Source organism: Athene cunicularia (genome assembly GCF_003259725.1).
Source record: "Athene cunicularia isolate RWA chromosome 14 unlocalized genomic scaffold, athCun1 chr14_part1, whole genome shotgun sequence".
NCBI classification, from domain to species: domain Eukaryota; kingdom Metazoa; phylum Chordata; class Aves; order Strigiformes; family Strigidae; genus Athene; species Athene cunicularia.
In genome coordinates this window covers 16,396,471-16,415,128 of record NW_020799118.1, presented here as the reverse complement: position 1 = coordinate 16,415,128, position 18,658 = coordinate 16,396,471, and the positions used below count along the sequence as shown (strand labels likewise).

The window sequence follows — 18,658 nt, the reverse complement described above, 5'->3', positions numbered from 1 at the left end:
CGCCCCGCAAACACAAAGATCTCTTCACAGAAACCACGTGAAAGGGCTGGTGTCAGAGCTTGCTTTGGGAGCAGCACACAGACGGCCAGAGCTCTAATATTAGAGCAAAGATGATGACGAGCTAGAAGGGAAGGAACCAGAAAAGAACCATATAAATAGCAGCATTGTCCTTACTCAGTTTCACAGGGCATCGATGTCAAATATGATCTTTCACTCAAGAGCTGAAGCCTCTAATTGATTCCCATCTGACAGTTTCTTATCCAGCAGTTGTTAGCCATCCAAACAAGCTGAGTAAATATGCTTTGCTCTACCATTAAAGCTGGCAACGAATCGCTGGCTTGCAACAAACACAGTGTAAACAGCGTTGTTCCTCCTGGGCCAGATCACCTGTTCCACTGACCCCCTCCCTCTGCTGCCCTTCAATGCTCTGCCAACCCTGACCCTGGCATGGGGTAAAGACCTACATGGTAGGGACCACCAGCAGCCCCCAGCACAGGTCCCCTTGGCTTTGGAAAGGAAGTTCCACTTTCTGGAGGGTTTGGGCTCCCAAAGCACCTTTGCACACCTCAAGTGAAACCTGCTGCAGCCCAGTACATTCATTTAAGAAACAGAGACATCTAATCTACAGACTACAACCAAGAGTCCTTATAGGAGGCAAAATCGAGTCTGAATAGAAAAAGTTTATCCTGGCAATGCCCACAGACACATCTTGTGGTTGGGCAGAGTTCAAGAAAGACTCTGCAAGTTCTTGCCCTAAGCACATCTGTTGTGACCTTTGGGGTGTCCCCTAGCAGACTTCAGCACCCCACACAGACCAGAAACACCTGGCTTTTCTGCTGTTTGGCCCTGGCCTCCTCCGAAAAGGCTGTTTTAGAGAAAGCACAGAAGTCTGGTCACCCCATGGTCCATTCCCTTGGACTCTCCCAGCATCAACTATGGGATGAGGTATGTCAGTGGGTAAATCCCAGGCAAGTCCTTTCTGGATCCATCTATAGACTTGCTGGGCAAGAATCTGCCCAGTGCCTTTCAAACGAGCCATCTGCCTCCACAAGCTACTGCAGCACCAAGCTCCAGGTACTCACTACCTGCTCAGTGATGCCGCACCTTCATCTTCTTCAAGTAACCACCCACTAGTTTCACTACCACCTTCTAGTTTTAGTATTGAGAGATGAGGTTAGCAACAGCTGCACCTTCATCTGACTCACCATCTTTATGGTCTTGTAAGCCTAGATCAGGTCACTGTTCATTCCTGTTCTCAGACTGCTGATGGAGCGCCCAAACCAGTCCTTAGGTGGCCCCACCACTGACTTCTCCATCCTTAACAGTCCAAACGTGACCATGCAGCTTGCCCTTTGCCTTTTATCATGCAACCCCATTTCCAATACCTAAAAGGCCCTTCTTCCAGTGCCTGAGCATCATCATTAAGAAACAGTAGAGCTGAACCCCTCAGGGGCACCAAGCCCGTGGGACCGAGGGTGCTGCTCTCCCAAGAACATCTCTCCACCACCCAGCCAGCACCTGGACCCATCAGCGCACACCAGACCCCAGAGGAGAGTCGGCTGGTGGAGCTTCAGGGAGCGATGCATACGCATGTACCTCCTGTGTGTCTGGCTGCCGGCCCGATGAGGCTCAGAGACTCAATTCTGTGCAAAGAGCACAATGTCCTTTGGTGCAAAGCTCCCAGCTCATGCTTCTGCTGCTGTGACTGACAGCACAACCACAGTTTGGGCAAACAGCCATTACCCATCCTAATGTGAGATCAGTGCAGCAAACAAAAACAAACGCTTCTGCCACAGATTGTGCTGGAGTATCACTGCAGCAGCGGCTTCACCAGAAGGCTTTGCTTAAACACTCTGTAATCCCAGTGTAAGCTATGTCTTTGCTTCTCGACATTCGCAAAACCCCAAAGCACTCAGCTTGGAAGAAATCCAAAGAAAAAAAAAATTCTACATTTTTCAAAGATGACTGTTGAGAGCTAGTGAGACCCTGAAGTTTTACGAAGGTCCCACTCAAAGCATATATTGCTTTTAAACCCAGATGAGAACAGCTGCCAAAATGGCAGTTTTGTATTGATTTCAGGCAATGATCACCCTCTTATAAGGAGGAGGGAGAAGTGTGTGAAGGTGAGGATATAAATATAGTACAGATATTTGCTATAAGGACCAGTGGTCCTAGCTTAACATACGCTTGTTGAGGGACATATCTGAAAACATACTGAGGAAGAGCAAGTATAAACTTCTACCTGAACTTATTTTAGGAAATTTCATAAATGCTGACTTTAGTGCTGACATTTGACATTTTTCTAAACAAAGATGGAATCACACATTTCACCACACAACCCCAGAGGCTGCAGAAGCAGCTCAGAGGAGCCCCAGCATAAGCCCGATGGCTCTGATCAAACGGGATGAACAGGATCCTTGGAGATGCACAGAAGATCCGTTTTCTTCCCAAATCCACTGGAAGATGCTGACATAACCCTGCCCAGGGCACCCCCAGATGGTGCCAGACCCATAATCTCAGGAAAGATACATGGGGCAAATCCACAGCCACCATTCTGAAGGTGACCACCAGGACCACCCTGCAGGGATGATACCCGGTCCCCAGCTCTGGAGGACTGCAGTCACTTGGAAACGTTGTCATAGTTTCAAAGGAAATAGAGAAATAATATAATTACATATTTTTGATATCTCTGTTTACAATTGAATTTCCAAGCCCTTCCAGAAAACATGTCTTGGGAACATTTCTGTAAGCACAGCTTAGTTGGAAAACCTTGTTATGCTTGGGCTCTGACTCAGAGGTTATGGCAAATCCATCTCATATCACTAATGGTGAACTGGGAACAAGTGACAGCTCAGGGCTCAGCTGAGAGGTCAAACAGGCAGCTCAAACAGGAGAAGGGAAGGGAAAGCGGGAACATCCTCAGATACACTCAGCTGATCACAGACTGCTGGTTTAGCACATTCTGAGCTTGTCTATGTACACACATGGGATGTACTCCCACTCTACTCACAAAATCCACCTAAGTCTATGGCAAAACATGTGTGTCGTTCCCCTCCAACATTGCTGTCACTGGATTTGGCCCCAGGTAATCCCTCTGGTTATGCCGAGCCAAGTTACTCATACTTAAGCCCAGGATCAGACCTGTTGCGATTGCCACTTCTCTGCAGAAGGATTTCTAGTTGTGCTTGAATTTTAATGTCGCAATAAAAAGGATAGTTTATGATCCTTTAAAGCTGTAATCTTCCCTGCACTGGGCATGAAGGAAACACTTCATGTTGGCGATATGGGTGGAGGTAAGATTTACAATGCCCTTAACTGCACACTTCCCTGCTTTTAAGTGTCTGGGTTTATAAATGATGCAGCACACGAGTACACCCCACGCCGCCATCCCTCAGCAACCCTCACAGCTTGTCTCAGCTGTTGGAAATTTCCCATCTCACCCCATCTGCTTGGTGTAGATGCACAGAAAAATTTCTTCCAAGTTTCAAAGGAGCGGAATGGAAAGACTACTGAATTCACAGCAGCCGACACATCAGTCAACGAATGGTAGCTGAAACCCAGCACCCTTGAGTTTCAACTTGTGGTGCTCCAAAGCGGGGTGGAAGCAGGACCCTCATACTCACCGCATGCCAGCACCTCACCCTCCTCTCCAGGCAACAGTCTGCTATCAGGCATGGGGCTTTCTCTCATGTTCTCCATGACAGAGAAGAAAACTTAGCTTCCTAATAAATTACACCATCCCCGCCCTCATGAAAGGCATACTCCTCCACCTCATCACGACACCTCTTTGCATTGAGAGCGTGCTTAACTCCTCAGTATTCCTATATATCATTTCTGCATAGACTCCTACCAGGTGTCTGGTCCCAAGGGATGGTCTAGAAGGGCAGAAATTCCGGCACCAGGCCCCAAAGCACTTGGCCAGGCTGCCGGGATTTTACAGCATCAGCCCCTGGGTAAGAGGTTTAGATCCACTGCATGTATCTGCCTGCATCACAGGCAGATACCAGCGTTACACAGACTGCAAGACAGTCACGAGTGTGGGGCACAGGACGGGCAGAGGTGACAAAGCCCTTCAATTCCCTGGCTGCGAAAGCTCAGTCTTGTGTCTCTGCCAGGCACTTCAAGATCTGAACCTGAAAAGCAGAGTAAGAAAGAACCACATGTAAGGTGAAACCTCAAGAGTCACAGAGCTCTTTTCTCAGGGAATTGCAAATATTGGTAGCATTTTATTGAATATGCCTCTGTATTTGCCCAGTGCCTAAAGGCAGATGAATAGGTCACACAGACTTAAGATATGAAGATTTCATGAGACTTCAGCTAAACTACCAGCAAGGCACCGTTGCCACACTGAAATGATACACCATCAGCAGGCACACGGGGACCCAGACTGCCAGTGTCACAACAGGCTCCTGTGCCCACTTGGTCGCCATCCCTTTGCCAGCCCCGGGGATGGATGTTCATGTCAGTGACGACTCTGCCCCCAGCCCAGCGCAAGCCACCACAGGGGACTGAGCCAGCACAGGCAAGGCAATTGCCAGAGGCGAGCACTAGCACTAGCACTTTCAGAAGTGAGGTTTGCAGCAAGCACCTCCGGAGCCTCCTCCAAATCCTGCCCAAATGCCAGACGACAGGCTGCTCCCAATCTCTTTGCACTGAACGGTGACAAAACAGGTTGTGACCCTCATGTTACATTTGTACAGTAGCACCCCAGAGCTGTGTCTGTATCTCCACACAGGCAGTCAATCCATCACCAACAACAAAATCTACTCCCTCTACATGCTCTTTTTCTGCTCTGTTTCTCCAAGAAATGCTCCTGATGATGCCAGTATCTCAGTTAGAGAGTTCTGGCTCCCTCTCCCCTACAGCCTGTTTTCAGCCATGCCTTAGAAGAGCAAGTAATGCAGAAACAAATCTGCACTAAAGGTCAGGTAGCTTCCCCCATTCCACAAGGCTGAAGAAAAGCCCCTCTGACTTGCTGGAGAGGGCTCAGCACAGCTGAGTCCCTTCTCCAGCCTCAGCCACCTTGTCCTCCCACACTGACAATTGCCCACCTCAGCCCCAAAACAGGTGAGCGAGGCCAGTGCTGGCTGAGCCGTGGCCAGGAACTGCATGCCACCACCCCAGGGGGGAGCCCACACTGGGACATGGCCACTGCTCCAAAGCATTACTCTCTCTTCTCCTGGACACTGGGTCCCCAAAACTGCCCAGCAGCATTGCACCAGCACCAGGATTGCTTAACATGTGCAATCCACCTCAGGCACTCCGCTGAAGAAGAGACTGCCATGGGCAGCGCCTTTCAGCATCTCTTCCCCCCTCCTCCAAGATCTCCCCTGTGCTCTCCCCTCCCACATGGGCAGCAGCCATTACTATCATTTCAGAAGCATTAACTGACCACAAAAATAAAGAGCAAGACCACTTCTAGGAACTGCTGCCCACCTTCTGCTTCCTCCTCCAAATTCCACTGATTTGAGAAAACAATGAGCTCACCTTTAAGGCCTGCTCTTTCCCCCCAATAAACTTGTTCTTCCCAGCTAGAAACCCACCACCCTGGGCAACCCAACTGCCAGATATGTGCAGAAAAGGGAGCAACCTCAAGGCAAAGCAAAAAGCAACAGCAAGCAGAACACCATAGGACTCATCTTCAAAACTGCAAGTTTGAGCACGGGGACTGAGATATGCTGAGTTTCTGGACAAGCAATTTCCTCCCTGAGTTGGGAGATGTCACAGCTGGCATTCAAAGACCGGCAAACCAGAACATATGCACAGAAGGGCTTGAGGAGGGAAGGGTAAAGACAGACCTCACTCCTTCAGAAACACTGGTCTGCTGGATGGCGACCACAATGATGCCCCAGCCAGGCCCTGCACTACAAGGTAAGGAGCTGGGAATGGCAAAACCAAAGCTTCCCACCAGAGGCAGACCAGGGGACTGCCAGGAGCAAGGCCATCAACACAGACCCAGGAAGGCAGGCTTGGATCTGGATCCAGTCACCCATGGGTCTGCACAGCTTGGAAGCACACAGTGAAAGGAAGCTAGAGGGGAGAAAACAACCATTCTCAGAGGATTTGGCTTCAGCTGAAGCCAGCCTCACAAGGTCAACATTCTGGCAGGGACTGGGAAACTTCTGAGATGACGTCTGCTATTTTAAAGTACTGCTGGAATAGCTCAAATAGTAAGACCAGTTGTCCTCTGGGTACCCAGCCCCCTAAGCTGGAAGACAGGGATGGGGAGCAGAATGAAGCCCCCATGATCCAAGGGGAAATGGTTAGTGACCACTTAGACACACACAGGTCTATGGGGTCTGTTGGGATCCACCCATGGGTACAGCAGGAGCTGGCAGAAGTGCTCACCACGGCACTTTCCATCATTTACCAGCAGTCCTGGCTAACCAGGGAGGTCCCAGGTGACTGGAGGTTAGAAAAGATTACACCCATCTACAAGAAGGGCTGGAAGGAGAATCCGGGGAACTACCAGCCTGTCAGTCTGACCTCGGTGCCAGGGAAGGTTATGGAGTAGATCACCTCGAGTGCCACCACATGGCACGTACAGGACACCCAGGTGATCAGGCCCGGTCAGCCATGGGTTTATGAAAGGCAGGTCCTGCCTGACTAACCCGATCTCCTTCTATGACAAGGTGACCCCATTACTGGATGAGGGGAAGGCTGTGCATGTTGTCTACCTAGACTTTAGTAAAGCCTTTGACACTGTTTCCCACAGCATTCTCCTGGAGAAACAGGCTGCTCACGGCTTGCACAGGCGTACGCTTCGCTGGGTAAAAAACTGTCTGGGTGGCCAGGCCCAAAGAGTGGTGGTGGATGGAGGTAACTCCAGTTGGCAGCTGGTCACACACGGTGTTCCCCAGGACTTAGTACTGGGGCCAGTTCTGTTCAAGACCTCTAACAGCGATCTGGATGAGGGGATCGAGGGCCCCCTCAGTAATTTTGCAGATGACGCCAAGTTGGGTGGGAGCGTTGATCTGCTGGAGGGCAGGAAGGCTCTGCAGAGGGATCTGGGCAGGCTGGAGCGATGGGCCCAGGCCAGTTGTATGAGGTTCAACAAGGCTCAGTGCCGGGTCCTGCACCTGGGTCACAACAACCCCTGCAACACGACAGGCTTGGGGACAAGTGGCTGGAAAGCTGCCCAGCGGAAAAGGACCTGGGAACATTGGTCAACACCAGCTGAATATGAGCCAGCAGTGTGCCCGGGTGGCTAAGAAGGCCATGGGCATCCTGGCTTGTATCAGGAGTAGTGTGGCCAGCAGGACTAGGGAAGGGACCGTCCCCCTGTACTTGGCACTGGTGAGGCCACATCTCAAATACTGTGTTCAGTTTTGGGCCCCTCACTACAGGAAGACATTGAGGTGCTGGGGTGTGTCCAGAGAAGGGCACCGAAGCTGGTGAAGGGTCTAGAGCACAAGTCTTGTGAGGAGCTGCTGGGGGAACTGGGGGTGTTTAGTCTGGAGAAAGGAGCCTGAGGGGAGACCTTATGGCTCTCTACAGCTACCTGAAAGGAGGTTGTAGCGAGGTGGGGGTTGGTCTCTTCTCCCAAGCAACAAGTGATAGGACAAGAAGAAACAGCCTCAAGTTGCACCAGGAAAAGTTTAGACTAGATACTGGAAAAAAAAATTTCTTCACTGAAAGGACTGTCAGCTGCCCAGGGAAGTGGTTCAATCACCACCCCTGGACCAATTTAAAAGATGTGTAGATGTGGTGCTCAGGGACATGGTTCAGTGGTGGGCTTGGCAGTGTTAAGTTCATGATTGGACTCTGTGCTAGGTTTGTATGGCAGGGGTTTTGGTAAGGGGGGCCGGGTAGAGCTACAGGAGTGGCCCCCTGGGAGAAGCTTCTCAAAGCTCCCCTGGCTCCATGTCAGACCCACCTCTGGCCAAGGCCAAGCCCCAAGACAATTCACAATGGTGGCTGCACCTCTGTGATAACTGATTTAAGAAGGGGAACGCGGGAGGAGGAGTGGGAGTTGTGAGGAGGAGTTACGAGAAAGACACCTCTGTGAACACCGAGGTCAGAGGAAGGAAGGAAGAGGAAGAGGGGGAGGGGGAGGTGTGCTGGAGCAGAGAACCCCCCTGGATCCCGTGGGGAGATGGCAGGGTCACACCACACACTCCCCAGCACCACCATGGAGGTCACCGGTGTCGCAGAGATCCGCCTGCAGCCCGCGGAGGCCCCACAGCGGAGCAGGTGGCTGTGAGCAGTGAGGCCGGGACTGAGGGGAGAAGCAGCCCCCGCTGTTGTAGCTGGGTGCTGGGAGGACCCCGACACACAGGGGTGAGCCACGCCGGAACCGCCTGGGAATGGCTGCAGCCATGGGAAGAACTCACGACAGAGAAGGTTCTCGGAGAACTGTCTCTTGTGAAAAGGAACCACACTGAAGCTGGAGAGAACACAAAGAGCCCCCACTCTGGCCCCACCAAGGAGGAAGAAGAGGAGGACTGACTGTAACCCCATCACCTTCCCCCTGAGCCCCTGGTGGGGAGGAGGCAAAGAGACTGGGAGCAGAGCTGAGCCCAGGAAGAAGGGAGGGGTGAGGGGAGGTGTTTTTGAGATGTGGTAACACTTCTCACTGTCCCACTCTGTCAAGTGTTGGTTTTGTTAGAGTTTGAATTAAAGTGATGTTATTTTTCTTCACCTTATGAGTCTGTCTTTTGCCCATGACTCTAATGGTGGAGCCACCCCGCTGTCCTCCTCTTGATTCATGAGCCTTTTACTTATTTTCTCCTTCCCACTCCTAATGGGGAAGTCGTGAGTGAATGGCGCCATGATGTTCGTTTTCCCTCTGGACTCAAACCACAACAGACTCGATCTTAAATGTCTTTTCCAACCTAATGATTCTATGAAATAGCGAGTCCAACACTACCCCCAGCAGGAGGGTGAGTTAGCATGCTGCACCCCAGATCACTCCTAAACCAGGCCCTCACCACCCTGTCTGGGGCACAGAAGCATCAGGAGCTTGCTGCAAGTGGAAATGCATGTTCTCCTGCAAAGGTCATGCTGGATTTTCCTCAGGGATGTTTCAGTCCTCTCTGGCTTGGTAAACCAAACAGGAGCATGACCTGCTTGTGCTCACCTGGGTATTGCAACAGGGAAAGTTACAGTGCAAAAGATGACTGTCTAGAAAAGATGAAGCTACATTCAAAACACATGAACTGCAAACCCAAATTACCACCTCCAAAAGCAGACAGTGTGATGGGATGGGTTTTACCCTCAGAACTCATGCCAAGATGATAACATAATGTCTTCCCCTAAACCTCTGGATCCTGCTGCAGCCCTCCCCTTGGAGGGGGCACCAGCAGCGGCAGAGATGGCTCCACAGCAGACACCTGCACCATGGAGACAAGACAAGCTTTACCACAGCTGTGGTTCAGGGTGTATTTAGCATGGTTTTAACATATTATGTATTTTTGTCCAATTCATTTCACAACAAAGGGAGAGTTGGAAAGATATACTTGAGCTGCAGAAAGAGGAGTGGTTAAAAAAAGAAAAGATCAAAGGTCCATCATTTAAAATTAATTAATTCAAACCTGAGCTATTAACATAAATTAAAAATTCAAGCCACATACAGGGCTACATTTCTTTCCAAGTAATTTTCAAGAACCTCTAGTGCTGCAAGATAAGTTAATTGCACATTCCATTAATTTGCAGCATGCACAGTGGAGGTGAACCTCCACTTAATTAGAACTAATTTTAATTTTGCAGGAATAGGGCAAGCACACTTTATAAAAAATCCACTTGACATTATACCTCACACAGGGAAGGAACAGTAGCTCTTTATGCTGCCTCCTCCCCTCTCCCTACACATGCATCATCCCCATGCAGCCCCTCTCGCTGTCTCAGCTGGAAGAGCAGAGGCATTTCGCAGGGGACTGGCCACCGAGGAAGCGGTGGCAATAGAAAGAAGAAAGCATGTGATTTCACTTCCGCAGCATTCCTGCTAAGAGGAACACAGAGGCACACGGACACCAAACAAACGCCAGAGCTGCCAAAGAAAGGGTCACAAAGAGCTGATGGAACAGAAGCACGTTGCACCCTAGTTTGCCTGCAGAGTAATGCAGGAAAACCAGCGCTGAACTGCGCTAGAGTTGTACCACATGTGCAAGATATGACAGCTAGAGAGGAGGCGACATTGAAGGGACCACCCTTGGGACAGCCCTTCCCAAGCAGCCTACGGAGTGAGGTGAAATCTTGCTGCTCTCCTCCCTCCCACCCAACGAGGCTTCAAGCCAAACCTGCATCTGCTGGAGCTCCCGCAGCTCTGAGGGTGGCCAGGTCCGGTCCCAGGGTGACTTCTCAGCTATTTACACACGTGTCCTTCCAGATCAACCATTCACTCTTTCAGCAGCTTGATGGTACCAGAGCACACAGCTGCCTGGTCCCTGTTAAATCTCTACCACGCCAGCTTCACCGCCAAGTCCTCACCCTGCACACAGCCCCGGGCAGGAGCCAAGGACCCAAGTCAGAGCCTGGGAAGGCTTCCAGTGCCTTCACTTGCTGCCAGCTTTGCCACCAGGCACGCTTAAGCCTTCCACTATGTCCTGCTGTCAGCTCTACCTCTTCCCCAGCCTGGCCCAGTTCCCAAAACAGTTTCATGCACACTTTGTTTAACCTATGCAAAATAACCCACGCTACAAGCTGGCCTCCAGCTCTATTAACCCAAATTAATGCAAACCATAATTCAAAGCAAGTTAAGGACATCCACCCTAACATGTTTTTAATTTGCCTAAACCAGTTTAAAGACTCCAATCCCCATCCTATCCAGAGCATCTCTGCAAGTGGAAGCACAAGGGGCAGCACTTCTTCCACCCTGGAGCAACGCGGCCAGCTGGAGCCCTCCCCCAGGTCCAGCAAAGCAGGGATCACCAAGAGCCACAGGGGCACACACACCTGCCTTCCCCAGGGGCTAACACCAGCCTGCTGTGCCCACCTGCAGTCATGCCCAAACCACCAGCTCAGCCTGCAGTCACAAGGCACAGCCGAGGTTACACTCGCAATCAGAGTGAAGGGGTGGGGAAGGACCAGTTCTTGGAGACACAGAGATCCCTCTCTCGTGATGGCTGTGCTCAACACTGACCACCCCATGTGCAGGACAGTTCAGCCACCACACAGCAGGCTGCCAGCCAGGAGACTGTGCCCTTGCTCACACCAGAGAGACATGTCCATTTGCCTTCTTACACCTTTACTCTGAACTTCTCATCACATCCCTGCCAGTACCGCTAACAACACCTCCTGCCATCACCAAGCCAAGTAAACTGGTGACTTCATCGTGGCTTCCTTCACCTAAATTGTCTTGGGAGACCCCAGTGCTGCTTTCTAGCAGGCGCAGCATCCTCTGAGCACAGCTGCACAGCCCCCGCTTCCTTCCTCTCCACAGACCTCTGGTTTACATCCACCGCTCCAAGCCCAGCACAGTTTTAACCTCTCCTCCACCAATGTTGACTCCACAGCGATGCCTGTATGCTTCAGGGCAAGCAAAACCAATAAGCAACTGGCATCCCTCCCTGGGGTCCTCCTCAGCAGTGCTACCACAGACAGCAAGGAGCTTCCAGGGGCTCTTCAGGGTCAGTGGGACTGATCAAGACCAGAGCTGAGCAGTCCTGGTGAGAACAGGCAAGGCAGGAACCATCGCCAGCCCAGCCTCAAGCCCCGGGATGGGCAGCATTGTCATTGTCACGCTCTGCTCCCAGTTCAGAAATTTCCCAGAGCATCAGGCAGAGGCATATTTGCACCCAAGCCCCCTTGTTTACAGCACCCAACAAACATGGGACAGCATCAGCATGCTGAGGTGGCAAAGAACAGCCATCCAGGGAGGGAAAACACCTGTGACATCTGCAAAAACCCTGGAATATTTTGGAAAGGGATACTCTGAATCCTTCCATTATATTTTTCTGTGAGATGTATCAAAAACGTCCTTGAAATAATTTTATTTCAAGCTTTTTGAAGGACCATATTGCCAGACTTCTCTAGTAGAAGTTTCTAGGCAAAGACACACTCCCCACCACCATCCCCAGCAAGCAGGCTGGTTGCACATTCCTGAGGCTTCCTCTGACCCTGGCTAGGGCTCAGCAATTAGCACAAATATATTTTGAACAAAATTAGTGGTTTGTTTTCAGGCTCACCTGGTAGCTTCTACCAGGCCTGCTCTGCCAACCTAGAGCTAACAAACCCCATCAATGAAAACAGCACCACTGATTTTGAGATGCTGTGGCTCAGCACCGAAGTTTTAACACACACCTGCCCCCTCGCACAGGCCAGCACTGCAGGACAAAATTGTTCTTCAGACCATGTTTTTATCCTCAAAACACTGCCCAAGTTTCAGTCAGACTGCTCTCTTTGAGCTAGCACATTTCACTTTCAAGAAGATACATTCCCACATCTGCCAGTTGTTTAATACTGCCTTGGGAGCCGTGCACACGGGTGCCCAGGCGGCAGCATCGCGCAGACCGACAGGCAGGGCTGAGCACGCCGAGCGCGGATGCTCTGCAGGAACAGCGGGGTTATCAACACACACTTGGGATGCTCCTTAAGAGTGGAAGGGAGACAATTTCAGTCGACTCAGTGGCCCACAGACCACAGCATCATGCAGTCTTTGTTGCTTGTTGTTTGGGGTTTTTTAATTTTTAGGTTTTATAAGCTCTATTTTAACAGCTCTATTTTCCCCTTAATTGGTGCAATTGTTTTTAACCCTGCTCCTGGAACCACGTTGCTATGGTTACCCCGCACAAGCCTCAGCGAGCGAGGTGTATTTTTAGAACTGCCAAAATACACGTTTCTAACAGAGCTTTTCTGTACAGAGCTCTCCTTGTTCCGTGACACAGGAATTAAGGGCATTCAATGGAATTAAAACGTGGGAAATTCAAAACCGATTAGAGCAGAGGCCCATGGTAGAGCTGGAGCGCAGTCCAGGATGCTGCAGGGGAAGTGGCTTCCCTCCACTGCGTGAGGGCAGGTCCAGGGCATGGCTGGGGCTACAAGCCTCCCCAGGACCACAGGACATAGTGGGACAGACAAGATGACCATGTGCTGTGATGGATGGACATGGGCTCTGTGAGACAATGAGGAGGAGGAGGAGTTGCTTGGAGTGCATTAGGCTGTGTCTTAGGACAGCCGATGAACCCGTTGAGAGCTTCAGGCTCAGGGTTGGGGGACAGATCAACACAGGCAGCATTGTGGTGGGTGTCTGCAACAGAGCACCTGATCAGCACAAAGTATTGAGACCTTCAGACAACTGGAAGAGGCATTGTGTTTGCAGATCCCGATCCTCACAGGGGACTTGAACAACCCCAGTATCTGCCGAAGGAACATCACAGCAGGGCTCAAGCAAGCCAGGTGGTTTCTGAAGAGCCCTGATGACAGCTTCCTGACACAGGAGAGCAAGGCGCCAGTGAGAGGAGATGCTCTGCTGGGCCTAGTACTTACAAACAAGGAAGAACTGGTCAGGGATGTGAAGGTCATGAGCAGCCTTGACTGCAGTGGCCATGAGATGGTGGAGTTCAGGATTCCAAGAGGCATAAACAGGACAACTAGCCTGCAGAACACAGCACTGGGCTCCAGGAAAGCAGGCTGGCCTGTTCAGTGACTGGCTTGTGTCACACAGGACACAGTCTTGGGGAGAAGGAAGAGTCCAGGAGACCCAGTTGGCTGTCGTGGATCATGTTCTCCACGCTCAAGGACAGTCCATCTCTACTCCCTGGAAATCAAGCAGTGGTGGCAAGGGACCTGCACAGATGAGCAAGGAGCTCCTCAGTTATCTCAGACATTAAAAGAAAGTACACAAGGGTGGGAGCAAGAGCAGGTAGCCCAGGAGGAGTATCTATCTCAGGGGTTTGTGCTGCCATTCAGAAGAATCTTGACAGACTGGAGAAATGGGCCAACAAGAACCCCACAAAGTTCATCAAGGAGAAACATCTTGCACCTGTCCCTTCCCTGCACCCACACTAATGCTCCTGAGCCCAGGGACTAGACCACCAAAAATGCCACCTTACAACACCAGTATGCAGCTTTTCATGTGTCCAGCTTCTTGTACTGATTCACCACAGGAGGAGAATCTGAACAAAGGTATGGGGAAGAGCAGAAGGGCTACCACAGATAGCAGCTCAGCAAACACAGCCTCACTGTTTGTCAGGAGCTTTCACAACACAAACAGCAGCAGAGGAGCAGGTCCACACAGCAGCCAGAGCTCTGAAGCTAGATTTGCATCCTACAGACATGGCATCAGCTACAGAAACTCATATTCAAGCATTTCTTCCCACTGGTTCTTATTTAGAGAAGAGTCCATTCAATTGTCATCTCCAACACCTCAGGCAGAGGGTGGTGGGATCACACCCAGCAAGCCTCATGTGTACTCTGGACAAGTGATACTTCCCTGTTTATGACCAGTTAGATAGGCAGACCCTAAGGTGCAGAGATCACAGCCCTCAAACTGCCTCAGTTCCAACAACCCTGGAACTCTTCCAGGAGACTGACACTACCCAACATTAGTTCCCTCAGTTTCAGGGTTAAAAATACATCTGAACCAAGCCAGAAGAAAATACTAGGAAGGAAAGGGAAAAAAACAGCAAGAATTAGCAGTGCTAAAGTCAGCAAGGGGATTAAGGGGAGGGAAAGGTGGGGGCTCCAGCATGAACTTGTCCTTTTGCAGAAAATCTCTCACAGCAGAGGACAACTTCAGTAGAAGCTGATGAGCCATGTGCACTGAAAAAGCCCAACCCAGGCTGTTGGAAGGACCCATCAAGGAGAAGGGAGAGCACAACACAATGGAGCCCACAGTGCTGGCAAGAGTTGTTTCCCTTACAAACTCCACAGTGCTGCAGCTCTGCTATCCCTCCACCACGCTCCCAGGGAGCTGTCGGGCAGACGCTGGAGAAGAACCACTCGCCTCCAGCATGTGTGGGATGGCCAGGATCAGAAGCTACACTCTGACTCATTTTACAGGTACGAGTCTACAAGAGAGACTGAGGGCATGATAGGTCCCACTGTCTTACAGCCCACCCTGCGTTCCCCTGAGCCAGGCACAGGAGAATGTGCCTGCTTGTGCCCACCACAGCTTTTCTCTTGCAGTGCAGCAGCTGGATATGCAGAAGGCAGGTGCGCAGCCATCGCACCTGTAAGGAAAAGCACAACCTGCTGACAATCACTGCTTTGGAGCCAAGTCACCACCACAGCAGTGGCTCTCAGTACCCTGTCCTCTCGAGCTGCGTTCCACCCTGCCCATCTATCCTGGCCACCACAGGTTGCCTTTTCGTGAACACACCACTGACATCAGAAAAAAAAACAAACCAAAACAAAACAACAAACAAACAAAGAAAAGATACTAGAGGTGCAAATACCTAGGAGGGCATTTTCCATTTTAGAGAGCAGATGCATTTGACAGTTCCTGGGGTCTTGATAATTTACATAGACAAAAGAAAGGAAGAGTTTGGAGAGACACCTAGCATGCTGCATGCCAAATGGGATTGTAAAAATGAAGACAGCAGCAGAGTCCAAAGATGCTCCTGCTGCTAATGCTTCTCTGAACACCCCTACAGACAGCTCTTTACAGAGGAGCCATGCTACAGACCATGATCATTCCCAGCTGAAGCTGTGTTCTGCCAGCATTGCTCCAGGGGCACTGTGTCTCTCGAAAGATGCCTTCCCAAAATAATCTGCACAATTCATTGCAGAGTCAGAGAAGTCTGCCAGCAGCTATACTCATGCTGTCCCATCTCTTTCATAAGGGCATGAGTAATTATTGAGCACTCTAGCTTCTAAAACTGATTAGAGCAAAACAAACTAATTTTGTTAAAAGGCCTGACCTCATTAATGACATGAGTAACTTGCTAACAATATTTTTCTCTTACACAGTGATGTCTTTCATTACATCTCAAGCTGGTTTGTAAAGGAGCTCAGTACATTCCTACAAACCCATTTTGCATAGGAAGAAACCCAAGCCAGCATCCGCATATCCAGAGTGCTGCTCCCTGGGAAGCAATCTGCATCCGATGCTGGAAGCATGGAGAAACACCACCCAGCCCAACCAGAAACAATAGCCCCAGGTGCCAGCATGTGGAGCAGCCTTCCCCTGTGCCTCTTCAAAGCAGGCACGCCCCAGCCAAGGCAGATCTCTGCCAGACCTGCACAGCAGGTTTCCTCCTCCTTAATAACAAACCCACAACTCATCTCTTCTTTTTGAATGAAGAGAAGGACTTTGGACATTCAGACTCACTGCAAAGCCTCACAGCAGTTAGAAATTTTGCTATCCTGTGACATTTCACACCATAGGTATTAAACCCAAGAAACACGCTGTTGAGCTGACCAGCAGCAACCTAAAACTCTCTCTCACCTCCCCTTTTAAGTCATCAGCCACTAAAGAGAGCTTCCACTGCCCTCGAGTCAGTCCCGACCTCCTACATGAGGGACCAGCACATCATTCCTAATTACTTCCATGAAGAGCCACCTCCGCATCTGATGTTTTGCCCTTTGGGAGGATTAGTGTATTTAGAATGGTAATCTCACCTCCGCTACAGCGTGATGCGCAGACACCGCCGGGAGTCCCAAACAGGGGTACACCCCTATTCACTCAGCACATATCAACTTCGGAGCCTGGGAAACGAGCTGCCCCAGCCAAAGCATCTCTTCTCACGCCTGGGAAGAAGATACAGTCTGTCAGGTTTCAAGGATGAAGCAGAGAGAAGACACACACCTGCCTCCCCTTGAATGACACCCTAAGGACTCAGACATGGATTCTGCTGCTCAGCAGGGAGAGGGGCTGGGACCCCGGTGGGTAGCAGCAGGCAGATTAGGAAGCAGGCCACGGCACAGGGGGGTTTAAACACTCCTCGTTCAGCATCACCTGCGGCCAGTGCCTGATTTAGTCCACCCAGCATCACTAAATCATCTGCTCATAGGGATGTGTACCACCACCTACGGCACAGTCACAACTCAGCTCCTGCTTCAAGGCCAAGCAGAGGCTTTCCTCTGCGCTTGCAACAGGCAGGACTAAAAAACCTCAAGATACAGCTCCAGCATAACCCGCCCCCTTTCCCTTTACCCTGCGGCCAAAAACCTCCCAGCACTTGCTAATCGCTAATTAACAAGGTCTGACAGCTCCGCTCTTGGGGACCTGGGAAAAAGAGTTCTTCCCATCTCACAGATGCGGAGAAACCTGCACAAAAGGTGCAGAAACCTCTGTTCGTGGTCCTGTGGGGCTCAGTCATTCCAGGCAGATCCCTGGCCATCTGCAGACACACACGGACTGCAGGGCTATGTCTAGCAAGGCAGCTGACTGCCTGCATCTTTGGTCAGGTTAGGGGGATTTTGTGTGCATGAGCCTTACAGTCCCCAACCAAGCCCGATACACAGGTTAATAAGCAATAGATACACTCAGCTTATGACCTATAAAGGACCCCTTTAAGGAAGACATTGGTCCAGTTTCACCCCTGTACTGTTGAAGAGGGATGTTTCTGAATCAAAATAGCAGAGAAAAGAACAGGCCCAATCTGAGAAGCTCAAGCAAAGCCAGAGGGCAACTGCACTCTGCCCAATTTAATGACACACCAATGTATTACGAAGAGGGGAACGTGCAAGTGAAAGATGCAGAACAAATATCTCAGAGGGGCTTCTGGGGTCTCCTGTCCACACTGCTAGCACTCTACAAAACACTAAATACAAGACAGGCAGCTGCCCTGCCTGACTCTGACCACTTGCATGCTCACATGAGTGGGCAGCTCTCCTGATGGCACTCTGGATACTCAGAGGGGCAGAGTCGTCCTCTGCTGCACCACACAGGCACTAAACACCTTGAGGTGATGTTGTCCCCAGATACCTTCTGCAAATAAAAAAAGGGTGAGAATGGGGTATTATACTGTGTACATTACATCACTCATCCCCCAAACCAGGCTGGGTGCTGGCACCACAGTGACTCGCAGGCACACTTGGGGTGTTCATTTAGGTGCTCTGCAACCCATGGCAGCTGCAGGGGGAACAGGGACAAGTTCTTAGGAGGACAGGCAGGTTGCTGCCTCTCATTTGGGAGAGGAGGCTTACAAACACTAACCGCAAAGCACCCAGAACAGGGACAGCACAGACACTACACCCCCAGGAAGGTACAGGAACACTAAAGGAAGAAATGACAGCTCAGTGACAGCTCTATCGCTGCCCACAGCGCCACGCTACATCTGCCAGCATGCTGCTCAGCACAGCAGGACCAGACCCCAGTGGGCAGTAGGAAAGGCATCAGAGGAGCCCCAGGGGCTAAGGGGCTCAGGTTCAAGCAGCCTTCAGCCTCCATCATTATAGCATTTAATTTCTTCCCTCAAGATACTTTTCAGTGACTACCAAAACACTTGTGTACGTCTGGAAGTCCTTGTACCTTGGTGTTTCTTCATGAGCTTCACAGCCATTAAAAGAAAACAATTCTGCCAAACTCTCCTGGTTCCCCTTTCCAGCCCCGCTGTGATGTGGACTCTGAAGCAGAGGATGTCAGCCTGGGACCCAAGCCTTGTTTCACACTAAACGAGCTCTGTCAGACACCCAAAAAAAGATCACATCAGTCATTCTGCTTCAGAGCTAGAACTCACCATTTCTCAGCATGGAAAATTATATTTCCTACACGTAGCTGACACATGAAAAGCTTTCAAAGGTCAAAAAAATGAAGCCATCAATTTATCGCAAA

General features: G+C 50.6%; 1 protein-coding gene across 2 annotated transcripts in view; it reads right to left on the bottom strand.

The window, feature by feature from the left end:
- Nucleotides 1-17,799, bottom strand: part of LOC113485713 (ankyrin repeat and fibronectin type-III domain-containing protein 1-like) — a 255,680-nt gene extending 237,881 nt beyond the window's left edge. The window contains exons 1-2 of one of the 2 annotated variants that reach the window (XM_026859096.1): nucleotides 17,685-17,799; nucleotides 16,501-16,629 (exon numbers count right to left, since the gene is read on the bottom strand). The gene's annotated coding sequence lies outside the window, so the exon portion shown is untranslated. Of the gene's footprint in view, nucleotides 1-15,186; nucleotides 15,251-16,500; nucleotides 16,630-17,684 lie in introns of those variants that run through there. The other variant, XM_026859100.1, reaches the window with a different exon arrangement.
- Between the last annotated feature and the right edge of the window lie 859 nt (nucleotides 17,800-18,658).